The sequence below is a fragment of the Diadema setosum genome, chromosome 11, assembly GCF_964275005.1.
Source record: "Diadema setosum chromosome 11, eeDiaSeto1, whole genome shotgun sequence".
Lineage (NCBI taxonomy): Eukaryota > Metazoa > Echinodermata > Echinoidea > Diadematoida > Diadematidae > Diadema > Diadema setosum.
In genome coordinates, this window is record NC_092695.1 from 14,095,716 (window position 1) to 14,120,835 (window position 25,120).

General features: G+C 40.5%; 1 long non-coding RNA gene across 2 annotated transcripts; it reads left to right on the forward strand.

Moving 5' to 3' along the window:
• The first annotated feature begins 6,986 nt into the window (after positions 1–6,986).
• LOC140234842 (uncharacterized) lies at positions 6,987–11,859 on the forward strand. Of its 2 annotated transcripts, none has more exons than XR_011901655.1 (4): positions 6,987–7,119; positions 10,005–10,272; positions 10,591–10,813; positions 11,336–11,859. It is a non-coding gene; the product is annotated as an uncharacterized lncRNA (long non-coding RNA). The 2 variants fall into 2 exon arrangements; XR_011901656.1 differs by lacking the exon at positions 6,987–7,119 and adding an exon at positions 8,519–8,763.
• Positions 11,860–25,120: the final 13,261 nt, after the last annotated feature.

The following is a 25,120-nucleotide window of genomic DNA, read 5'->3' on the forward strand; positions in this document are numbered from 1 at the left end:
CTACAATTGCCAGCAGGTTAATCGAGAAGAAACCTTTGAAGTAATAAAACAAACTTCTGGTCTTTACAGGTTTCTTGATGACATGTTTATGAGCAAATGTAAATCTATACTCTATTGGAGGTATTGTCAGTGGCCAGAAACCTCAAAGTTACAGCAAGTTTCAGGTTCCAAAGATTCCAGAAGGTGGCATCTTGTTTTGTAATTCTCAGTGCAATTCCTGTCAGGAGTTAATTGAATACCTGTGGCGCCATCCGCGTAAAATTTATCATTTTAATGAATCTTCGGCATGCAGTTCTTTCATAAGTTGTTCATGATGTATGGGTCGACGCCGGATCGAAGGTTTGACCCACACTCTCCTCATTCTTGCAACAGCTCTTTTTCTTCTCTTTTGCCGTTCTTGAAAACTCTCGCATTCTGCGATGCGAATCTGTAGGGCATTCAAAATGCTGAGGAATTAAAGATACTTTGCTACGTATTCGAACAGCAGGCAAGAGTGAACTGAAAAGCAGAAAGCTATGTGCTCAAGTAGCTCCGCAGTTTCATTAATTTGTTAATAAATCGGCGGTACGCAACTTCACGCAACTGCAAGCAACTCTACGCAGTCTGTACGCCCGACCTACGAGATACAACTGGCCGCCTGTCTCAGGCGCCCGCTCACCGTCCCCTCGCCTCGCTTCGCCCCGGGCTGTCGCTCCTTTCGCTAGTTTTGATAGGAAAAATGCTGTTTAGAGGCAGTTATTTCTGTTCATCCAATAGAGGGGGGTAAGGGAACACTGAGTGTGTTTTAAAAAAACATTACAAATGTTTTAGGTCAATGTATGGCATCATAACAGTTAATCATATAAAAACTTGGAACAGCACATCAAAACTATCTGAAAAATAAACGTGGGACCCATCAGGTCAAAGGTTTGTAGCGGTTTCCAATATCTCGGTATTTTTACTGTCTGGCTGCTGTCAATTATGCTGTCTGACAACCCAGCATTCTGCCAACATCCACGCGAGCTTTCTTTGTGCGCCGACACATGACAGGTGCGCACTACATTCTTCGCTTTTGTCATCATGCCGAGGTACGCGTATTTCACATTCCAACAGTAGTCGGATTTTCATAAACACACCTCTTGTTTTGGTGTCACGGAAACAAGCTACCAATTAGTGACGAGCTACGCATCTCCATCAGCCAATTACCACTCTCAAAGCTCCTGTCCGTGACATGTTTTCTCCGACCACGCTGTTTCATTTTCCACGCTTCCTCACTTCACGATTAGCTTTCATCCCGAGAGCGCGTCCTAATCGTTGGAGTCACTCACGTCCGCATACTACGTCCGTATACTTCACACGTCTTCTCGCGCTGACGATACCTCGCGCCGTGGACTGGCATTTCATACGGATTATACAATACGGATTATTACACTTTCCCGGATTTCGTACTTCGCGGCATTCGCTTCTTTTCATCGCGACTCGCCCTTTCTTCAGGCTACACTCCAACCTGGGGATCTTAACATCGCTACATTCAACGCGACCGGCGCCTCGTTACATCGCTGCATTCAACGCGATCTGCGTCCCATCACATCACTGCATCGGTCCTGCTAGCGTACTGTTCGTGGTGTGCAGGCTCTACCAGGGACCTCGCAGTTTCATCTATCCAGCGCCCCAGCGATGGACTCTACCCTCGCTTGTGCTAGCCGCGGCACCCAGAGGATATTCCACGCTGCTGCTGGATATTTTGTACATAATACTTCTATGGGACACTGTCGTCTTCGGACACCCTAAGTGCATTCGGAGTTAGTCCATATTCGTTCTTATCATTTCGGGAAGTGCAATACAACCTACCAGGACACTGTTCACCTCTACTGGTGCCCTGGTGCATTCTACACTACTGATACGGTCGTCTACCACTCCTGTTGGTGGTGCCTTCAGCTCCAAGTCCCGTAAGCCACTCGGTGAGTAATAATTTAGTTAGGTATTACATCATAGGCCCGTACCATAATACCTACATTGGTGACCCCGACGTGATTGGAACAGGCAGCCACGCAGTCCGACGTGATTGTATAGGGCCAACTTCACGTCCCATTCTACATCCTCACCCTTCACTTCGACGAATACAATGGCTACCACCAGCCCTCCAGCGGACGTCATAGCGAATCTCACGGCGCAGGTCCTGCTGCTAACAGAGCAGCTGTTCATACTGGTAGCACGCATGGACGAACGACGGTCTCAGCGAACATCACGCCGTTCGCAACGGAAATACCGTCCTCGTCCTCGTCAGCGGTCCAGAGGCGGCAACCGCGGCCATGGAGGCGGGCCGCGCAGCGCGCCGCGGAAGCGAACCCCTTCCCAAATCCGACACGCTGGCAGTGAGTGCTACTTCCATTGGAAGTTTGGTGACGCCGCCCGGCAGTGCTGCTCACCCTGCTCGCGGCGAAAGAGACCAATCACTTCCAACGCACCAGGGAAACAGCCCAGCCAGACTTCAGCGGCGACGAGCCCCTCTGGCAGCGACACAACTGGTCGCCGATCTCCCACTTCGGATCGACAACACCGGGCTGTCGAACACGGCACACACTCCTCGACCGTCACCGGAGCCGAAGTCTGCGCCCTCCCTCCTTCACCCTCTAACAAGACGAAGCCCCCGCCTGCACTGCACTTACAGGCGGTGAAGCCCCCCGTCACCACTCTCGGAGAGCGTTCGTTCACGCCCGACTTTGGCCCGCGTCGCAATCTTCGACGCAAACGCAAACGGAACACCACATCCCACGCTCCCGCTCGTCCACACAACTCCACGCGTGATCCCAAGCATCTCACTCTGGAGATCAACGCCAAAAGGGAGACAACCACGACGAGCATCCCGCTCACCACATCGCGGCAACAGCCTACGCCTGTCCCTGCCAGGAGCACAGCGAGCACACCGAGCGTCCCTCTCACCATCCCGCGGCAGCAGCCTACACAACCGCAGCAGACGACACTGCAGCAGCCTACACAACCGCAGCAGACGACACTGCGGCAGTCAACACCACTCCAGCAGCCAACACGAACGACACGCACTGGCGGTAAGCACGTACACTGGCCAGCCCATTGCGTTCAATACATGTATTTTGATACCTGATATTTTCAGCCTCTACTTGGTTTACCTTTTCGTATCGATCGCTTGTTTTTAGTCTTCACTCCATTGACTTCTCCACTAGCGATCTGGAAGGGGGCTAAATGTAGCGGTTTCCAATATCTCGGTATTTTTACTGTCTGGCTGCTGTCAATTATGCTGTCTGACAACCCAGCATTCTGCCAACATCCACGCGAGCTTTCTTTGTGCGCCGACACATGACAGGTGCGCACTACATTCTTCGCTTTTGTCATCATGCCGAGGTACGCGTATTTCACATTCCAACAGTAGTCGGATTTTCATAAACACACCTCTTGTTTTGGTGTCACGGAAACAAGCTACCAATTAGTGACGAGCTACGCATCTCCATCAGCCAATTACCACTCTCAAAGCTCCTGTCCGTGACATGTTTTCTCCGACCACGCTGTTTCATTTTCCACGTTTCCTCACTTCATGATTAGCTTTCATCCCGAGAGCGCGTCCTAATCGTTGGAGTCACTCACGTCCGCATACTACGTCCGTATACTTCACACGTCTTCTCGCGCTGACGATACCTCGCGCCGTGGACTGGCGTTTCATACGGATTATACAATACGGATTATTACACTTTCCCGGATTTCGTACTTCGCGGCATTCGCTTCTTTTCATCGCGACTCGCCCTTTCTTCAGGCTACACTCCAACCTGGGGATCTTAACATCGCTACATTCAACGCGACCGGCGCCTCGTTACATCGCTGCATTCAACGCGATCTGCGTCCCATCACATCACTGCATCGGTCCTGCTAGCGTACTGTTCGTGGTGTGCAGGCTCTACCAGGGACCTCGCAGTTTCATCTATCCAGCGCCCCAGCGGTGGACTCTACCCTCGCTTGTGCTAGCCGCGGCACCCAGAGGATATTCCACGCTGCTGCTGGATATTTTGTACATAATACTTCTATGGGACACTGTCGTCTTCGGACACCCTAAGTGCATTCGGAGTTAGTCCATATTCGTTCTTATCATTTCGGGAAGTGCAATACAACCTACAAGGACACTGTTCACCTCTACTGGTGCCCTGGTGCATTCTACACTACTGATACGGTCGTCTACCACTCCTGTTGGTGGTGCCTTCAGCTCCAAGTCCCGTAAGTCACTCGGTGAGTAATAATTTAGTTAGGTATTACATCATACCCTTATAAAAAAAAACCATGGTTTTACAACCGTAACTATGGTATAACCATGGTTATGGACGGTTTTACAATGGATCGATGGTAGTCCACGATTTTTAATTCATATCCATGGTAAATGTGTGGCGAAAGTGTGGTAATACCATTGTTAAAATACCATAGTTATGATAACATGATAAAACTTTCATTTTACGACGGTTTTAAAACCATGGTGAAAAAATCATTGTTATACCACAGTTTTAAGAAATTAAAAAAACAATGGTGAGAAAACCACGACAAAACCATCGTTCTACTTTGGTAAAAATAACATAATAATATAACAATGTTTGTAACCATGGTTTCATAATAGTATAAAAACAATGGTTAGGAAACCATGGTGTAACTCTCGTTCTACCAAGGTTGAAAACCATCGTTATTAAACCATGATTTCATCATGGTTTTATGATAGTGTAAAAAAAGATAGTAATAAAACCATGATTTTAACCATGGTATTATGATAGCACAAAAACACTAGTTATAATACCATGGTTAAACTTTCGTTTTACAAAGGTTAAAAATGATGGGTATTAACCATGATATTAACCATGGTTTTATCATAGTTAAAAAATGATGGTTATATAACCACGGCTATAACAGTGGTTTAATGAAAGTGTTTTAAAACCATGGTTAAAAAATCATCGTTATACCAAAGTTTTAAGAAATTAAAAAAACAATGGCGAGAAAACCACAACAAGACTATCGTTCTACTTTGGTAAAAATAACATAATAATATAACAATGGTTGTAACCATGGTTTCACAATAGTATAAAAACAATGGTTAGGAAACCATGGTGTAACTCTCGTTCTACTAAGGTTGAAAACCATCGTTATTAAACCATGATTTCATCATGGTTTTATGTTAGTGTAAAAAAGATAGTAATAAAACCATGATTTTAACCATGGTATTATGATAGCACAAAAACACTAGTTATAATACCATGGTTAAACTTTCGTTTTACGAAGGTTAAAAATGATGGGTATTAATCATGATATTAACCATGGTTTTATCATAGTTACAAAATGATGGTTATATAACCGTGGCTCTAACAGTGGTTTAATGAAAGTGTTTTAAAACCATGGTTAAAAAATTATCGTTATACCACAGTTTTAAGAAATTAAAAAAACAATGGTGAGAAAACCACAACAAGACTATCGTTCTACTTTGGTAAAAATAACATAATAATATAACAATGGTTGTAACCATGGTTTCACAATAGTATAAAAACAATGGTTAGGAAACCATGGTGTAACTCTCGTTCTACTAAGGTTGAAAACCATCGTTATAAAACCATGATTTCATTATGGTTTTATGATAGTGTAAAAACAATAGTTATAAAACCATGATTTTAACCGTGGTTTTATGATAGCACAAAAACAATAGTTATAATACCATGGTTTAACTTTCGTTTTACAAAGGTTGAAAACGATGGCTATTAACCATGGTTTTATCATAGTTAAAAAATGATGGTTAGGCTATATACTAGTAACCATGACTTTAACAGTGGTGACAAAAGTGTGAAAACAACGGTTTTAAACAATCGTTCAAATTCCATTTTAGCAAGGAAAACAATGGTCATAGCTACACCAAGATTTGAACCATGGTTTTATCATAGTGTGATGTGCAAAGGATGGTTATGAAACATTGATTGGTTCTACGAACCGTGGTTTCATGATAGTGAAGAGGCGGTTAAAAAGCCATGATTTTCACCATGGTTGTATGATAGCTCATAAGAACAGTGGTTATAAAACCGTGGTTTAACTTTTGTTTACCCACGGTTGAAAAAGTGGTTATTTTAACAATGGTTTCAACCGTGGTTCATTGCTGATCAGATATAGAGTGCAGAAAAACCATATTCTAGAATTTCTAACCATGGAACCTTGTATGCTAGCATAAGAACAGTGGTTATTAAACCATGGTTAACTTTTTGTTTTACCAAAGTTTAAACCACGTGCACTATGATTATTGAATGATGTCGATCACAAAAATCAATATGAAAACTCATAATTGGATGGCCGCAATGCCAATGCAAGTCGTGACGGACATTCGATCTAACGCAACCACCCGCACCCGTTTGGCTTCAACATGATTATGTAAAAAAACAGTCAGTAGTCTTACCATTGCAAACAAAAAGCTGCTTCACTTGGTTGATTTACAGCATTCCTAAAATGCAACATCTATTCACTACGGAATAAAGCACGTAAAAAACCTTAAATGAGATTACATACTCGTGAAAAAATAAAAAAAGGTAGTAACCCATTGCCGCCCGTTCGTTCCCCGTAGCTTTGACATGTACACACAACAATAGAAAACTATATGAATGCAATCGGCGTGTAGTAATTGTGTACGATGAATGGGAGATCCGGGTTGTTGATATGAGGCTCGTTCGTACCAAAGATCACAACAAAAATATATTTTAAAATATATGGAGCACAAAAAATATTGACACATTAAAAACAAAATTTAATTTCAATAAAAAAAGTTTTAAACATATATTTTTTTTATTCAAAACCAAAAAATTAATGATTACAAGTTTTCTTGATAATAATGTAACGTAAGAGGTCATGTGCGTGTTGTTGTTGTCGCTGATTGAACCTTACGTGTATGTACAGTACGATGTACTGCTGAACCGTTAGTCCGCGACCGCGCTCAAAAACCACACACACGGCTACGATTTGCTGTTCATCATTTCAAACGCTCTTTCGTGATGATCTCTGACCGGAGTCTCGGCGTACGAACCATCTGATTTTTTCAGAAATGGCCAGCAAACGGCCCCTAAAGAAAAAGAGGAACTGCTCCTTTGGGATTCTTCGAGGAAGGTTGGTCAACGTAACTTTTAATACATTATTAGTAGACCTAATCTTAGCTAAAATAATTACTAGCGAGATTTGCATTGAATTGTCCCGACCGACCCGGGGCCGGCAGCGGCCCTGCCCCTGCTGTGCAAATTTCGCATGATCGTATCAAGTGGGGATAACCAGTCCAGTAGACTGTTCTGTATCTGAAAGTGTGACTGAGTCAGTGAGTGTGAGAGTATGACATGAGAGCTCAAGAGTTTGGAATGAGTTGTTCTAACTCAGCTACTGTATATGGTATATGTACTGAACTGTTAGTGTTACTGTGTCACGTAAATTCTACAAGTTATCTACGGTAACTAGATTCCAATTTTTTTTTTTAGATTCCAATTTCTATACACAACCCAGTCGCTGTAGACAGTGTAGATCTAGTATGGTTGGGGCACCACCTATCGGCAGGGCACCTTCCCATCGGCACCCTGCGTATCATGGCTGTTTGCGTATAGTCACTATAGAACGAAAAGGTATGCGCGCGGTTAAATGTCATGAGCTATAAAAACAATAAAAATGAAGAAACGAAAATCAAACTCAAACAAACCAAGCTAAAAATTACACATCCGCTCAGTAACGACGCATGGCTGTGAAATTCACGTGTACACCAGTAGGCCTATTACCTATGGCCTGTGAAATTCACGTGTATTACCTATGCTGTGAAATTCACGTGTATACCTATGGAGGTTAGGGGGTGCCGATCGCAAGGTTCCCTTTTTAGCTGCGCGAAGAAAACGAAACGCACGCGCTAAAATTGCGCTATTTTAAAACGGAGATTCATAATCAACGAGACGGTCACGACATTCAAAACTTCAGTATTTATGGCATATTTGAGGTAAGAATTAGGCGGATTTGTGTTATATTTTTAGAATAAACAAGCTACAGATCCTTAGGGTGACGATATGTGGTACCCCCAACCCTACAAATAGCGACAGGCTATAATTTATTCGCACAGCGTACTCTAACAGCGTCTGGTCGGGCTAACAAGACGGTAGTCGGTAGTTCTAACAGTTAGGCGTAATCCCTAACAATGTTAGTAGGCATAGGCCTACCTCATATTGGGTGGTGATATCAGGTTCGGTGCAAGCTACATCAACAACACTATTTTCTGCTAACTCTGTTAGGACTTCTAGTGGTAACTGCTCCAGTGAATCAAGAGTATCAGTAGAAGCTACGCTAAGACACAAGGGCTAACTCCTGCGAACTAGTACGCTCATGAGCGAAATACGGACGCCATTCCACCATCGAAAGCAACAGACCAATAGATTGATTAGAGGGCGTACTGTATATTACGCGATCATGATATCAGTGCCGTATCACCGGGTCCTCGTATTTCTGTCTCCCTTTCATTTTTCCCCTTTTTAGGGGGCATACAGGGGAAGATATGTACCGATGTATGTACTTAGAATCTTGTTTTGTCGTAAAGAAGTATCATTCCTGTCTAACCATGAAATGTATTTGAAAAAAATGTCATTTACTTTCCAATCGCAATCTGCAGGCCCACAAAGTTTGAGCTGAAGTAGGTAGACCAAACTATGTTTCGGGAGGGAGAGAGAAAGAGATAGGTGGCGTTTGTCAGCTCAAACACAAACTTGCTGAGGGACTACTGATAAAAAAGTAATTACATTACTTCAATTTTTTTTTTTTTTTACATATCGACAGAAAATATACTTTTTGTGATATTTTGAGGTCTGAAATGCAATTCTACCGCTGTGTGCTTCCTTTTAAAATGAAGAAAATGAAAGGAAGGTAGGGTTTGCTCCATAGGCTCACGTGTTTAAGAAGCTTGCGGTATTATTACTAAATTGGCTGCCATTGGGCTCCATGTTGGGCTCCCGCTCCATGCCGTACTACACCCGTTTGCGTGCGAAGTCGCGAGAGTACGCCCTCTTAGCTTCTATACTCTTTGATTGTGTCTCAGCACTAACTTAAGCACTGGCAGCCACTGGCACTGGCGATAAAACTGAAGTGAACTTGAAGTCCGTAGGTGCTGGTAGGATGACCTCAAAAATATGTCATAAATTTCTGGTTGCTGGTGCTGGGCAAACTGGTGAAAGATTTGTCTGTCCGAAGGAGGAGTCTTTTATTTTTTTTTTTTTGACGTTACTTATGGCTCTCTACCTCCGGACTATGTCTATAGGAGGGGATCCGTAAAGCCAGATGCAGTTTCTGCTCTGTGGAACATATCCCCTTTGACGAGATACAGACCAATCTTTCGGTCAAGTGCTGGGCTTGGTGTTGAAATCAAAGAATGTCGTCTGCTGAACCTAGCTCCGCCATTTCGTAGTGTAAGAGGCCTGTAGCATGTACATTTTATGCTAATGCAATGGTCACCCACGCCACGAAACGTAGGCCCTACACGAGCATGTGGCTTCATAAATCTGAGCCTGGAAGCATAAAATTAAATATTAAGTTGTGTTTTGAAGAATGGTTGAAATTTGGGGCATTTTAGTCTGTCTTCCTCACTTTGTGTCTAAAAACTAAGCAGTCCTGCATCTTTTAATATTCGAGTGTAATCATGCGCCATCACTTTTCGTCGTGCGATTCTCACAGACCTTGCGATGCTGTGATTCCAACACCTGTTGCTGGGGATCAATAACATTGATAAGTATCGCTTAGTTAATCCGACCGTCGGTGTTGGAGCTCAGTTTAAGTCAGTCATTTGGGAGCTAGCACTAGCACTGATCTTGAAATCCCCCAATGGCAAAGGATGCTGTATTTTGTAATTTGTATGTTATACCAGTATATCATTCACCTAACGGATTGTTGTGTGATTTTTCTGGCTAACCTTATTTTTCTTCTCTCAATCATTAATAGGTGTATTATTGTTATGTCGTGTGTTTTTTTTTCCTCATCAGAATCAAAGATTGACTGTGCAAGTGGCTGATGTGAGAAGGTGTTTCCATAGAAGACTTGCAGTCCATAGAAGACTTGAGGTCCATCCATGACCATTGATCGTGCTGTCCACTAGCTTGCTCCTTTCATGGGTACAAGTACATGATACACATGCAGCGCTGATTTACATCAATATGTGTACATGGCATCCTCCTGGCTGAATTCTGGTGCAAAGAAGTGGATCATCTGATGTCATGTTTTTTCCCGTTTGACCATGTCATCAAGGAGAAGGTATTCCTTTTTCTTTGTTTCTTTATTTCAACCCAGTATGGTTCATTAGGAATTTGAGCATATCGCTGTAACATACCCAAATTCTTGTGCAACATCCTCAAAAACCAGCAGCATGCTATGCGACATTGTAGAATATTTGGGAGTCTTTTATTCCAGCAGTCATTTGGGAGCTAGCACAAGCACCAAACTTTAAATCATCCAATGCTGTATTTTGTATGTTACATCATTTTCCTGTGTGATTTTTCAGCCTAACCTTATTTCACTTCTCTCAATCATCACTATTATCGTTATGTTGTGTTATTTTTTTTTCCTCATCAGAATCAATGATTGATTGTGCCAGTGGCTGACACGAGAAGGTTTCTCCATAGAAGACTTGAAGTCCACCCATGACCATCCATCAGGCTGTCCCCTAGCTAGCTCCTTTCATGGGTACAAGTACATGCAGTGCTGATACGTGTATGGCATCCTCCTGGCTGAATTCTGGTGCAGAGAAGTCATCTACTGATGTCATACTTTCTCCCGCTTTTCCATGTCATCAAGGGTAAGAAGCTCCTCTTTCTTTCTTTCTTTGTTTCTTTCTTTTTTTCAACCCATTATTAGTGTGGTTCATGAGGAATTTGAGCATTACACTGCAGCATACCCAAATTCTTGTGCAACATCCTCAAATACCAGCAGCATGCTATGCAGCATCCTAAAATATTGGCAACCTGCTTAAAATAGAATGTGATAAATTTTTGAAAAACATCAAATTACTCTGGGCAATTTGTGCACAATACATGATATGGAATGTTGAATGTAATGGCTTCACCTGTATGTGGCACTTAGGGGTTAAAATGATTGTAAAAATACACTGTATTTTAAACAGTATCTCTCCAGCACATTAGAGTGATTAAATGATGGCTAGGTGTACCACATCAATCTAATCCCATTCTTCTTATGTTTTTTACAAGGTAGCTATTCTGTGCAAGAATTTTGTGTGTTGAGTATTTGAAGTAGAGTTTAACACGTACTACATGTTATTATTATTTAAAAAAAAATAATAGCGTAATGAATAAATTCTCAGTTCGTTGCAGGAGTGATCTTCCCCAAGAAAATTCTCACGGCTCACGGTTGCAAATGAAGGACATCTCAAGGCTCCACAACGACAAAGGGCACACTAACCAAGCTATATCAAGACCTAGTTCCTGCGAAGCCTCATCCAGAAGTTGCACCAAAGCTTCCTGCTGGATAGTCTTGGACAGTAGAAGTACAAGGACAGTTTTCAAAGCATGTGAAGTGTGCATGTATGCTCTCATGTCAGGACTGTTGGTTGCTAGATAATTTTTTTTTTTTTTTTGATGCTGTTTTGTTCTGTTGTCCAGTGCTCCTGGTGTCACTTAAGTCCAAATTTGCATTATCTATACAAAGCTACAAATGATCATGTACATCAAACATGCACTAATATATGTACACTGTATTTAATTATCCAACTGATTCTTTGCAGGTGATATTGTTATAGTTTTGAATCATGTGACTGGCAATAAGCCATACCTACGTACAGTCAAGATGCTGCTCATGAAGCAATAAAAAGCTACTTTTCAAACGTAACAGCAAAGTGAGCAAATGTGCATTCTTATGTCTTATTTGTTGACTGAGGTTCAGTAAGAGTACATTTTCTTCATTGATTTGTTTACATAAACCTACAGTTTTGCAACTGGAAATAATGTGATATTTGTATGATACTTTGACTTCTCACACCCAGCTGCTGAAAAATAACTTTTGAATGTATAATCATAATTGACTGTTTCTACCCTTGTGTACTTTCTTATTTTAAAGGTGCCTAGACCCGGTAGTTGCTGCAGCGCTTTTGGATAAGAGTGCCGATCACCATTAGCATTGATACAAAGACTGCCGAAATTGAGCTGTCGTCAACGGTAAAGCGCGTAGGTGTTGCTAGGTAATGTTGCCTTCATTGTCTTCTCTGCGTGTCAGACAGTCCGTAGAATTTGAATGCCAGGGTGCATGCTTCTTTGTTTGACTTCAGAGAAAAAAATATTAAAGCTGTCATCATCAGCAGTGGATTGGACTTCTTCGGACTCATGGAAATGGGTCAAAGCGTAAGCGCTAACGATAAAGAGGAGTCGATAGCATAGGTCTCTCAAGGAAGCTTGTGCCATGCGCCGTGTACGCTAGCGATAAAGAGGAGTCGATAGCATAGGTCTCTCAAGGAAGCTTGTGCCGTGCGCCGTGTACGCAAGCAAACCACCGGGTCTATGTGCCTTTAAATGCTAATGACAGTACAGTCAACTCCAGTCAGTCAGTTTTGACTGAAAAAGCGCATCAAATTGGGCAATGTTTGACTTCTGCATGTTCAGAGGAATACACATGACTAGGCCATAAAAATTGGGACTTATTGGTTTCCTCAATTTGGCCAGTGTATTCGATATATACATGTATGTTTTGGGGAGAGCTTTGGCTGTGTGAAAGTCAATGCTGGTAAGAGCATCGACCTACTCGTTGCTACATATAGCTTCTTTTATTAAACAGTGAATCAATTAACACTTACAATCTGCACCCATCCACCAACACACACATAGAAGTCAGTTTTTAAATACAGCTGTACATATTTTTTAGACTATAGCTAGAAGGAAAATAATAGAGAATTGGTTTTCTCCTGTTTCAGAGTCCAGGTTCATATACATGTTTACAAATGTACTGTATCACAATACATATATATAGGAATTGTAAGAATTATTATTCTGCTCCAGGTAATTTACTGAAAATATTTTTATTTCATCACTTTGTGAAGACTCTACTGTGCTATTTATTGATCATTATTCATCAAATAGCAAAGCAATTGTGGAAAAATATATTTCTCCAACCAATTTTCCCCATGGTTTCTCAAAGTACTTGTGAAATACAACTGTAGTTAAAAATACATTTTTCTATGATATTGCACTGTGGTTAAATAGTGGGTTTACTATGTACAATGGATCATGGTTGTATCGTGATTTGGGTTGTAATTCTGTGGTTTGGCAGCTGTAAAACCATGTTTTCATCTTTTACTAACCAAACTTTCACCTTTACCTAACCATGGTTTTACACTTCCTTAACCATGGTTTCACTTCTTCGTAACCATGGTTTGGGCACGGTAGAAACACAAGTTAGTGACCATGGTAAAACCACAGTAATGTCATGGTAAGTGCGTTCCAATTTACCACCTTTAAACCATGGTTACCATGGTTAACCCATGCTAAACCTATGGCTTAACCGTGGTTACCATGGTTTGACAATAGTGCGCCATTGTTTAACTATGGTTAAACTATGGTTTAACACTAGTGCACCATGGTTTGACCATAATTAAACCATATTGCCCTATGGTTAAACCATGAGTTTATCATGGTTTCATCTTTTCCTAACCGTAGTTTCACCATTTCCTAACCGTAGTTTCACCATTTCCTAACCATGGTTTTACACTTCCTTTACCATGGTTTCACTTTTTCTTAACCATGGTTTTGGCTTGGTAGAAACACAGTAGTGACCATGGTAATACCACAGTAATGTCATGGTAAGTGCGTTCCAATTTACCACCTTTATACCATGGTTACCATGGTTAACCCATGCTAAACCTATGGTTTAACCGTAGATACCATGGTTTAACCATAGTGCACTATTGTTTAACTATTGTTAAACTATGGTTAAACACTAGTGCACCATGGTTTGACCATAATTAAACCATATTGCACTATGGTTAAACCATAAGTTTGCCATGGTTTCATCTTTTCCTAACCATAGTTTCACCATTTCCTAACCATGGTTTCACACTTCCTTAACCATGGTTTTACTTTTTCTTAACCATGGTTTTGGTACTGTAGAACCACAGTAGTGACCATGGTAATACCACAGTAATGTCATGGTAAGTGCGTTCCAATTTACCACCTTTAAACTATGGTTACCATGGTTAACCCATGCTAAACCTATGGTTTAACCGTAGATACCATGGTTTAACCATAGTGCACTATTGTTTAACTATTGTTAAACTATGGTTAAACATTAGTGCACCATGGTTTGACCATAATCAAACCATATTGCACTATGGTTAAACCATGGATGGATCCAATGTAAAACCATGGTTATGCCTCATAGTCAAACCATGGTATTTTTTTACAAGGGTAGGCCCGTACCATAATACCTACAGGTTGAAGTTTGGAAAATAAGTAAAAAACTTTATTTGTGCATTGCATTGCACTCAAATATCAACCAGTTGTCTCCAAGTGGCAAGTCATGTACAATATTAATCATACAACCAGTGGCGTACCGTGGGTCGATCAAGACATTGGGGGGGGGGGGGGCACCTCGTGGAAAGTAATTTTGAGGGTGTGATGCTTGTGAGTGCGTACATGTGTATGTGTGTGTGCGCCAAAGAGGTTCTATATAGAACCTCTTTGGTGTGCGCATGTGTGCGTGCGCTGTCAGTCTGCAAACTTAATGGACTACAATACATAACGGAATGTGATACATTCCACAGCGCAGTCATTGAGCAACATTGTAAGTTTTCCTTTGTATACATGGATTATGGAATGACGGTGTGAAACGACAAATTACAGGCAGCAACATCAGGAGAATAGCATAACGATTAAATGCGAGCGAGCAAAGCGAGCGAGCTTGAAAATGTTGACATTTTACAGTCCCAAAACTGCGTTTGTAGCTATATTTTTTCGCTTTGGAAATTAAGAGGGAGGGAGGAGCACCGGGCGCAACTGCTGGCAATTACTGGCAGCAACATCAGGAGAATGGCATAACGATTAGATGCGAGCGAAGCGAGCGAGCTTGAAAATTTTGACATTCTACAGTCCCCAAACTGCCGTTTGTAGCTGAATTTTTTTCGCTTTGAAAATTAAGAGGGGGGAGCACCCGTTGCAACTGCTGGTAATTACTAGCAGCAACATCAGGAGAATGGCAAAACGATTAAATGCGAGCGAGCGAAGCGAGCGAGCATGAAAATGTTGACATTTTACAGTCCCAAAACTGCCGTTTGTAGCTATATTTTTTCGCTTTGGAAATTAATGGGGGTGCACCGAGCACAACTGCTGGCAATTACTGGCAGCAACATCAGGAGAATGGCATAACGATTAAATGCGAGCGAATGGGGCAAGCGAACTTGAAAATTTTGACATTATACAGTTCCCAAACTGCCGTTTGTAGCTACATTTTTTCGCTTTGGAAATTAAGGGGGCGCACCAGGCACAACTGCTGGCAATTACTGGCAGCAACATCAGGAGAATGGCATAACGATTAAATGCGAGCGAGCGGAGCGAGCAAGCTTGAAAATGTTGACATTTTAAAGTCCAAAAACTGCCGTTTGTAGCTATATCTTTTCGCTTTGGAAATTAATGGGGGCGCACCGGTCGCAACTGCTGGCAATTACTGGCAGCAACATCAAGAGAATGGCATAACGATTAAGTGCGAGTGAGCAGAGCGAGCGAGCTTGAAAATTTTGACATTTTACAGTCCAAATACTGCCGTTTGTAGCTATATTTTTTTCGCTTTGGAAATTAAGAGGGGGCGCTCGCGGTGCGCCCCCCCCCCCCCGATACGCCACTGGTAGTCAAGGGTGTCGGTTTATGTTTATGATTGGGGGAGGTATGACCAGCGAGGGGGCGTCGAAGTGACCAAGCGGGGGAAGGATGTCCAAAATCTGCACTTTAGAGCATCCCCTAATTTGTTTGTGTTTGTATGTGTGTGTGTGTGTGTGTGTGTGTGTGTGTGTGTGTGTTTATATACATGAAAAAGTTAGGAAATAGCCCAGGTCAAGTCTTATTATTAGCAATGCCAGGCATTTTAATATAGACTAGTATGTAAAGGAACACTGCAAAATCAATGATCTAGCTAATTTCGAAGAAGAAGAAGGAAAAAAAAAAACTCGCCCGGAAGGGGGGAGGGAGAATGGTGGGGGGGGGGGGGGCAGAAAACCAAATCAAACAAGATAAAAACAATGATGACGCGGACAAAATGACAATGTTTATTGTGTTCACACAAAAATTCCATGTTCTGTGAGCTGAAATACAAAAATTTTCGGCTCGCTCGCCAAAATCTATCAAAATTCATTACGATTAAATCACCCTCAAAAAGATCCCTTTTAAGTGCTTGAAAAAGCATCATGTGGACTTTATTTAAAGTCCCTACCGGGATGGGGCTGGGGTTGAACACTTTTTCAGAAATTAGCGGCGCAATTTTCGTGCTTGCCCCGGGCGCCGTTTTCCCTATACGCCACTGAGTAAGATGCACAGTTATTTTAACCGGCATGCAAGCACATTATACAGCTAGGGGTTCGGGGCTAGCAAGGAGTCCCGGCCTACTCCCAGGCCTATGAAAATAATGTCCTTTCATACAGAAATTGTTGTACATTCATTGTTTGAACATTCAGTGGATGTCAAAGCGGGTATGGAAATATATCTGGAACTTCAGGATTGCTAGACAGGTGTCATAGTTATCACTAGACCACTAGGTTTTACTTTTAGTGAGCTATAGTTGGAATTTTGTGTATTTAGTGATTTGTGTTATGGTTGATGTCAGTGCTCTAGTTTTTCCAATATAGCAATTTCTGCAGTGCAAAATTGTTGCTATAACAACCACCACGCTTTAGGGGAAATGTGACTTTATTGGACCAAGATGTTAATGACAAACAAAGCTTTAAACTGAAAGAGATATTTTCAGACACTATGTCACGTTTTTACATTATTTCACTATAAATGGATAGTTTCTGGAATTTTAAGTGTTACCATGGCAACAGAGATTGTTTATCATTCCCACTTCAATTGCATTCGAAAGGGTAGCTGTAAGTCCAAAAATTTAGTCACTTTTGCCACGTTTGATACTGTATGAGCAAAGGTGCATTTTTTCAAAAATAATGTATTACCATAACAACATGAAAAAGACATCAGCGAATAATTAGGACTTTTATTGCAATTGAACAAGTAATTCCAGTACTGTAAATTGAGACACTTTTCTAGCACAATAGTATCATATCATTGGAAACACATGATTAAAAAAAAAAATGTTGCCATGGCAACAGGAGAAAACGACAGATTTCACAAGGGCTCAATAGCAAAATATGTTAGAGTATGCGTGGTGCTTTGGTGCTTTTTTGGTGCTTTTGGAAAAATTGAACAACTTGTTCATTATGTTTGCAGGAGAGAGAGAGGGAGAGAGAGAGAGAGAGAGAGAAGAGCGCGTACTTGTTAACTCGAACTACGAGGAACTAAAAATTGAAAAAATAAAGGTAATTTCTTCATTTCATTTTAATAGTAACAGGCAGAAATAATATATATGAATAAATAGATAATAGAGGATACGGTAAATGTTGGTCGACAAACAGTTGCCTTATTACATAACGTGTTGTTGCTGTTTTTAGAACATTGGACAGTCACAATGAAAATACATGTACATTATAACGGTCACATTCCTATAATTTGTTGATTTTCTTTTCCAAGTCTTTGGCACAACGATTATCTCGGATAAGATTGGAAAAGCTATTTCCTTAAGTATTACATTTGGTGTTGTTGCTGTTAAAACATTGTAAAGTCGCAATGACAGCACATTCGCGATTAGGTTTCTACAGTAAGTTTATCACAGCAGAGTCTGTTACAGGGATTAGATTGGATACGCTGTTTGCTTTAATATTACATCTGGTATTTCAAGTTGATTTTAGAATATTGTTTAGTGATGATGAATGCACATTTGTCATTACGTTTCTACAGGTTGTTGTATTTGTTTTTTCAATGAAAGAAAAAAACACATTCCTCTGGAACACTAAAACATGAGAACCTCATTTAACTTCTCATTGAATTCATGCAAAAATTATTTCTGAAATAGTGTGTGATCGGTAGGACAAGTTCCATTAAATTCCACTTTTCACAAGAAATTCAGTGTTTCTGATGGCTGTAATAACACAATAGCATAGACAGCAATTAGTGTCCTGGGCTTGAACAGAATGTAAATATGGCTATGTAACTTTTTCAGAATCCTGCAAACGTAATACGACTAGTATCATCGCAAAGGCTGTCATAATGGAGTGCTTATGCAATTTACCTAACTTAATGAGAGCTAGAAATGATACATAGCACTGGCTTACATTTTGTCAGTTACCGTAACGGCATGAATTCCAGGTGTTAGCAAGTCACACAAAAAAAGTGGAGAATTGCATTTAAAGTTTTTATGACATACAAAGGCATTTTGATTTGTTTTGATTCATGATACCCTTAACATCACTTTTGAGGTGAAACAAATATCTAGAAACAATCCATATATTTTTAAATAATTTTTCTTCTATTTTCTTCAGATAACTTGGATACGCCCACCAAAAAAAAAAAAAAAAACCCTTCCAAACCAAGATTCTTGTTGTGACCTCATATGTCAATCATTCTTTAAGTACTAATATGACTAACAAAAGACATTGGAATGCACCCTCCCCGAGACCGAGCATAACTTGTATGTTCCCTCACCATGTCTTTTGTTCGTCATATTGATATCACAGAAACATACAAGTAATGCTGAGTTGAGGGGAAGGTGCATTCCAATGTTAAACATATCAGCACTTTAGCAATGATTGACAGATGAGGTCACAAATAAAAGTCGTTTAAAACAAAAGTATGTGTTCTGCCTTCCAACAGAAAGAATGACGAAAAAAAGGCGGCTAATGTGACGAAATCGATTTAGCCCACGATTTGCTTTGCGGATACAACACATTGATATAGCATTTTGGTTACAGGTACATGCATCTCAAGTGTTCTTGATGAAGAACTGTGTACAAATTTTTTGGACTAGAAGCTCCAATGCATCAGACAGTTGCACATGATGGTTGGCGAAAAAAGGCGACAACGATGACGAAATGGATTCAGCGAACAATAGGCTTAAGTTATTATACCAATTTGTTCTGTAGTGGAATGTCTGCCAATGCGCGATATCAAAGACGTTCTCTGAAGAAGTACGTGTTTTGCTTTTCAAACAGAAATGGTGACGAAAGAAGGCGGCAATGGTGACGAAATTGATTTAGCTCACGATTTGCTTTACTTATACAACACATCGATACCATTTTCGTTACAGTTACATGCAGCTCAGTGTTCTTTATGAAGAACTACCCTAAAGTGACATGTGCTTTGGACTAGAAGCTCCAAAGCGCCAGACAGTTGTACATAGAGGGTGACGAAAAAAAGGCGACAACGATGACGAAATGGAGTCAGCCTAGATATTACAGCAAATTGTTATACCAGTTTCCTCTGTAGGTGATTGAACATCAATGGCCATATAAATTTCGTTCTCTGTAAAATATGTGTTCTGCTTTTCAAACAGAAATGATGACGAAAAAGGGCGGCTAAGGTGACGAAATCGATTAAGCTCAAGATTTGCTTTGCCTATACAACACATTGATATACCATTGTGGTTACAGTTACATGTATTTCTTTGTTCTTTGTGAAGAACTGTCTTCAAGTGACATATGTTTTGAACTAGGAGCTCCGATGCATTAGAGAGTTGTAGATAAAGGGTGACTATACCAGATTCCTATGTAGGTGAATGCCCTATCAATGTGCCATATAAAAGTCGTCCTCTACAAAAACATGTGTTCTAGTTTTCAAACAGAAAGGGTGACGGAAAAGGTGGCTACGGTGAAGAAATCAATTTACCTCACGATTTGCTTTGTTTCAACAGCACATTGACAGCACATCACATTTTTGGTTATAGTTACATGCATCTCAGTGTTCTTTATGAAAAAAATGTCTTCCATTGACATGTGCTTTGGACTAGAAGCTCGAATGCATTAGAGAGTGGTACATAAAGAGTGACAAAAAAAAAGCAACAACGATGACGAAATGGAGTCAGCCGAGGTAATACAACAAATTGTTATACTAGTTTCCTATGTAGTTGAAAATCCAATCAATATGCCATAAAAAAGTCGTTCTCTACAAAAATTTGTGTCCTGCTTTCAGACAGAAAGGATGACGAAAAATAACGGCTAGGGTGACGAAATTGATTTAGCCCACTATTTGCTTTGCTTATACAACACATCAATACCATTTTGATATACCATTTTGGTTACAGTTACATGCATCTCAGTGTTCTTGATGAAGAACTGTCTACAAATGACATGTGCTTTGGACTAGAAGCTCCAATGCATCAGAGAGTTGCACACAAAGGGTGACGAAAAAAGGCGACAACAATGACGAAATGGATTCAGCCAACAATAGGCTTAAGTTGTTATACATACCAATTTGCTCTGTATCTGAATGTCTGTCAATGTGCAATATCAAAGACGTTCTCTAAAGAAATACGTGTTTTGCTTTCAACGGCTCAAAGACAATGAGGCAGTGGAACAGAAAGGATGACGAAAAAAGGCGGCAATGGTGACGAAATCACGATATACTTTGATTATATATCCATTGATATACCATTTTGGTTACAGTTGTATGCATCTAAATGTGCTTTATGAAGAATTCTTCGAGTATTACGTGCTTTGGACTAGAGGACTCAAATGCGTCTGACAGCTGTAAATTAAAAGTGATGAAAAAAGACCACAACGGTGACAAAATCTACTAAACCAATAATATGCGTAGAGATATTGCATCAAATCGTACACAGCTTTTCTAAGAGTTGTAATGCTTCTCAATCTGCGATACCAAGAACTTTCTGAGAGACGTGATTTAGAGAAGCGTAATGAAATGCATGAGACAATTGTAAAAATAAAGGGTGTCGAAAAAACGTGCAAGGGCGACGAAATTCATTTAGCCCACAATATGCTTAAAAGATACATCAAATCTACTTACTTTGGTTAGAGCTGGATGCTTACTCAAAGTGGTTATACTATTTCTAGACATTTTTGTTAGGCTTCAGGGAGATGGTTTCATTTGTCGAAAGAAACTCTGCTTTGCAATAAGCGCGTATGATCATTTCAATTTGTCAACCTTCACAAAACACACATAAAGATTCGTACACGAAATAGAATTTCAATTTAGGAATAATTTGTGGAGGAGAATGAAACTTGGATTTAGCAGAGTTCGTCAACTTCTTTGTTTGATGTGTAATATTTATGAAATCATGTTGTGACTCACTAGATTATGCTATAAGTGACAAGTCTTTGGATTAAAGTGCTCAAATGCGTGACAAAAATGGAAATAAAGGGTGATGAAAAATGGCGACAGCGGTAACGAAATCAATTCAAACAACAATATGCTTATGCTTAATATGCTTAATATACCAAATAAGCGTGATGTATTCATCACACAAATAATGGAAATCATCTATCTCTGGTGAGAAAGTCTTTAGTATGGCACATTGGGAAGCATGCACAACTGTCTGATGTACTTGAGCATTTTAGTCAAAAGCATACGTGTCTTCAAGAAAACCCTTCATAAAGCACTTACATCCTTAGAACTGTAACCAACTGTCATGCCACTGTGGTGTATTAGCAACGCAAATCGTTTTACTAAATCAATTTTTCACCATTCCCACCTCTTTTCGTCACCCTTTATGTTCAACTGTCTCATATACATTTGAGCCCTAGCTCGGCAAAGCACAGGTCCCTGGGAGAGAGCACATTGACAAGCATGCAACTTCATAACGCAAAGTGGCATTAGGTACATGTATTTGGTATTTGAATCGATTCATCGATCGATCAAATGTGTTTTTGACTAGAGATGGATCAAATGTATAGACATTTAGTGACGTAAAAAGGCGACAACGGTGACGAAACCTGACCAACAATACGCTTAAGCAATATACAAAATCAGTAAACCTCTTTGCGATCTGAAGTTGCATGCCTGTCAATGTGCCATACCAAAGACGTTTTCTCCCAGAGACATGTCCTTTGCGTTGCCGAAATCTATTAAGTCAACAATATGCTACACCCTATTACTGTTAGTTATTTTCCTTCCCAATGTTCTACATGCTTGGCAATGTGCCTTATAAAAGACGTTCTCTCCCAGAGACATGTCTTTCGCGTTTCAAGGCTCGAGAAAACGTGAGGAAATTGAACAAAATTTGTGAAGAAAACATGAGCCAAGGGTGAAAAAATCGATTTAGCCCACGATTTGCGTTGCTCATAATTCACAGTGCTATACCACTTTGGTTACAGTTGCATGGATCTCAATGTGCCTTCTGAAGAATCTTTTCCAAGTGACATGTGCTTTTGACTAGAGGGCTCAACGGGTGACGAAAAAAGAGACAACAGTGAGTATGCAACTCCATAAAGCAAGGAGACAACGTTGATGAAATCTGTTCAATCAACACTACGCTTAAGTAATAAACCGAATTGGAATACCACTTTCAGCTCTAGAGTTGCATGCTTGTCAGTGTGCCATACCAAACACGTTCTCTCCCAGAGATATGTGCTTTGCCGTGCCAGGGCTCAAATACATGAGGGTGACGAAGAAAGAAAGCATGGGTGACAAAATCGATTTAGCTAGCCCATGATTTGCGTTGCTTATACATGACATTGATATACCACTTTGGTATACATCTCAATGTGCTTTATGAAAACTTTTCCTTATTGATACACATGACTCAAATGCATCAGGCAGTTGTAAATGAAGGGTGAGGGCAAATCTATTAAGCTAACAATCACATCAAATAGTACACCGCGTTAACGCGTTACTAAGAACTGTTTTGCTTCTGAATGTGCTGCTATATCAAGAACCTTGTCTCGAAGAGAGATGTGATTTGATAGTTGTGACAGTGACAGTTGTAAAATAAAGGGTGACGAAAAAAGGTGGGCGACGTTAAAAGCCCACTTAAAAGATGAATCAAATCGACTTACCTACTTAGAATTGGATGTTTACTAAAATCAATGTGTATTTACTATTCTACACATTTTAAGGCATGAGAGAGATCGTTTGATTTCTCGAAACAAACTCTCCTTTGCAATTACCGCGTATGATCATTTCATTTCGTCAACCCCCATAAAGCATATGGACATTCGTAATAGATAACTTAATCGTTTGACATTTAATAATTATGATATACAACAAATCGCACACCGTTTTACTGAGAACTGTTTTCCTTCTCAAATGTGCTCTATGTTTGGCAATGTGGCATACGAAAAACGTTCTCTCCCAGAGAGTGTGATTTGCCGTGGCAGGGCTCAAATACATGAGGCTTAATAGGTTTTGTCACCGTTCGCCCTTTGTCGTCACCTTTTGCTTACAACTGTCTGATGCATTTAAACCCCTAGTCCAAAGCACATTTAGAATCATACAACTGTAGACAAACTTGGATGACACTGTGATGTATGAGCAAGGCAAGTCGTTTTGCTAAATCAATTTTTTTTTCACCTTTCCCCACCTTTTTTCGTCACCTTTTATGTTCAACTGTTTCATGCATTTGAGCTCTGGCACGGCAAAGCCCAGGTCTCTGGGAGAAACTGTCTTTGGAAGCAAGACAAGCATGCAACTCCATAACGCAAAGTGGTATAGTTATTTGGTGTATTACTTCATCACTTATGTCGGTTGAATCGATTCATCGATCCACAAATGAAACAGATCTTAATCAAGCCTAAAAAAATGTCTAGAATAGTAATCAGAATTTAATTTTAGGTAAACATCCAACTCTAACCAACGTAGATAAGTAGATTTGATGTGTTTTTAAACAAATCGTGGGCTAACAGGATTTCGTGGCAATTACCGCCATATTTCGTCACGCTTCCTTACAACTACCTGATGTATTTCATCCCACATCTCTTTATCAGTTGTTTCTTCGAGAAAAAAAGTTCTTGATATAGCACGTTGAGAAGGAAAACGACTCTCAGTAAAGCGGTGCACAACTTTTTTTATATATATATCTAAGCATATTTGTAGCTGAATAGACTTCATCATCGTTGTCGCCTTTTTTCGTCACCCTTGAGTGATGTATTTGAGGCTTTTTGTCCAAAGCACATGTGTCTTAAAGAAAACTCTTCATGTAGAATTATACAAATGTAGATAAACTGGGATGCCACTGTGATGTATGAGCAACGCAACTCGTTTTGCTAAATCATTTTTTTCACCTTTCCAACTTTTTTTCGTCACCTTCTATGTTCAACTGTCTCATGCATTTGAGCTCTGGCACAGCAAAGCCCAGATCTCTGGGAGAGATCGTGCTTTGGAATGGCACATTGGCAAGCGTGCAACTGCATAACGCAAAGTGGTATAGTCATTTGGTATATTACTTCATTATTTTTGTTGGTTGAATCGATTCATCGATCGACAAATGAAACGACTTCAATGAAGCCTAACAAAAAATATCCAGAATAGAACTTCATTTGAATGTTTATCCAACTCTAACAAAAGTTAGATAAGTCTATTTGATGTGTTTTTAAACATATCGTGGACTAACAGGATTTCGTGGCAATTACCGTCATAATATTATTTCGTCACGCTTCCTTACAACTAGCTGACGTATTTCATCCCACACCTCTTAATCAGTTGTTTCTTCAAGAAAAAAAGAAGAAGTTATTGATTTAGCAAATTGAGAAGAAAAACAACTCTCAGTAAAGGCGGTGTACATTTTTCTTATAGCTAAGCCTTTATCTACAACTGAGTGATACATCTGAGGCAACGGCGTAAATCCGTACTGAGGAGTGGGGGGGGGGGGGATGATCGGCGATAGTCACCATCACCACAATTACAAGCCCATAACCGGACCGGCGCAGCCGGGGGGGGGGAAGCTTGGTGCTTTACAGGGATCGAATGTCCCACTCTTTTGCACGAAATATAAAGTGGGAGAGAAGTGGCAGCAAGTTCTTGTATTTGTCTTTTTTTTTTTTTTGCTTGTCAGCCAACTTTCGGCGGAAAATCAGACGTATGAAGACTTTTTGTTCTTGTTTGGTGATACGCTATCAGCG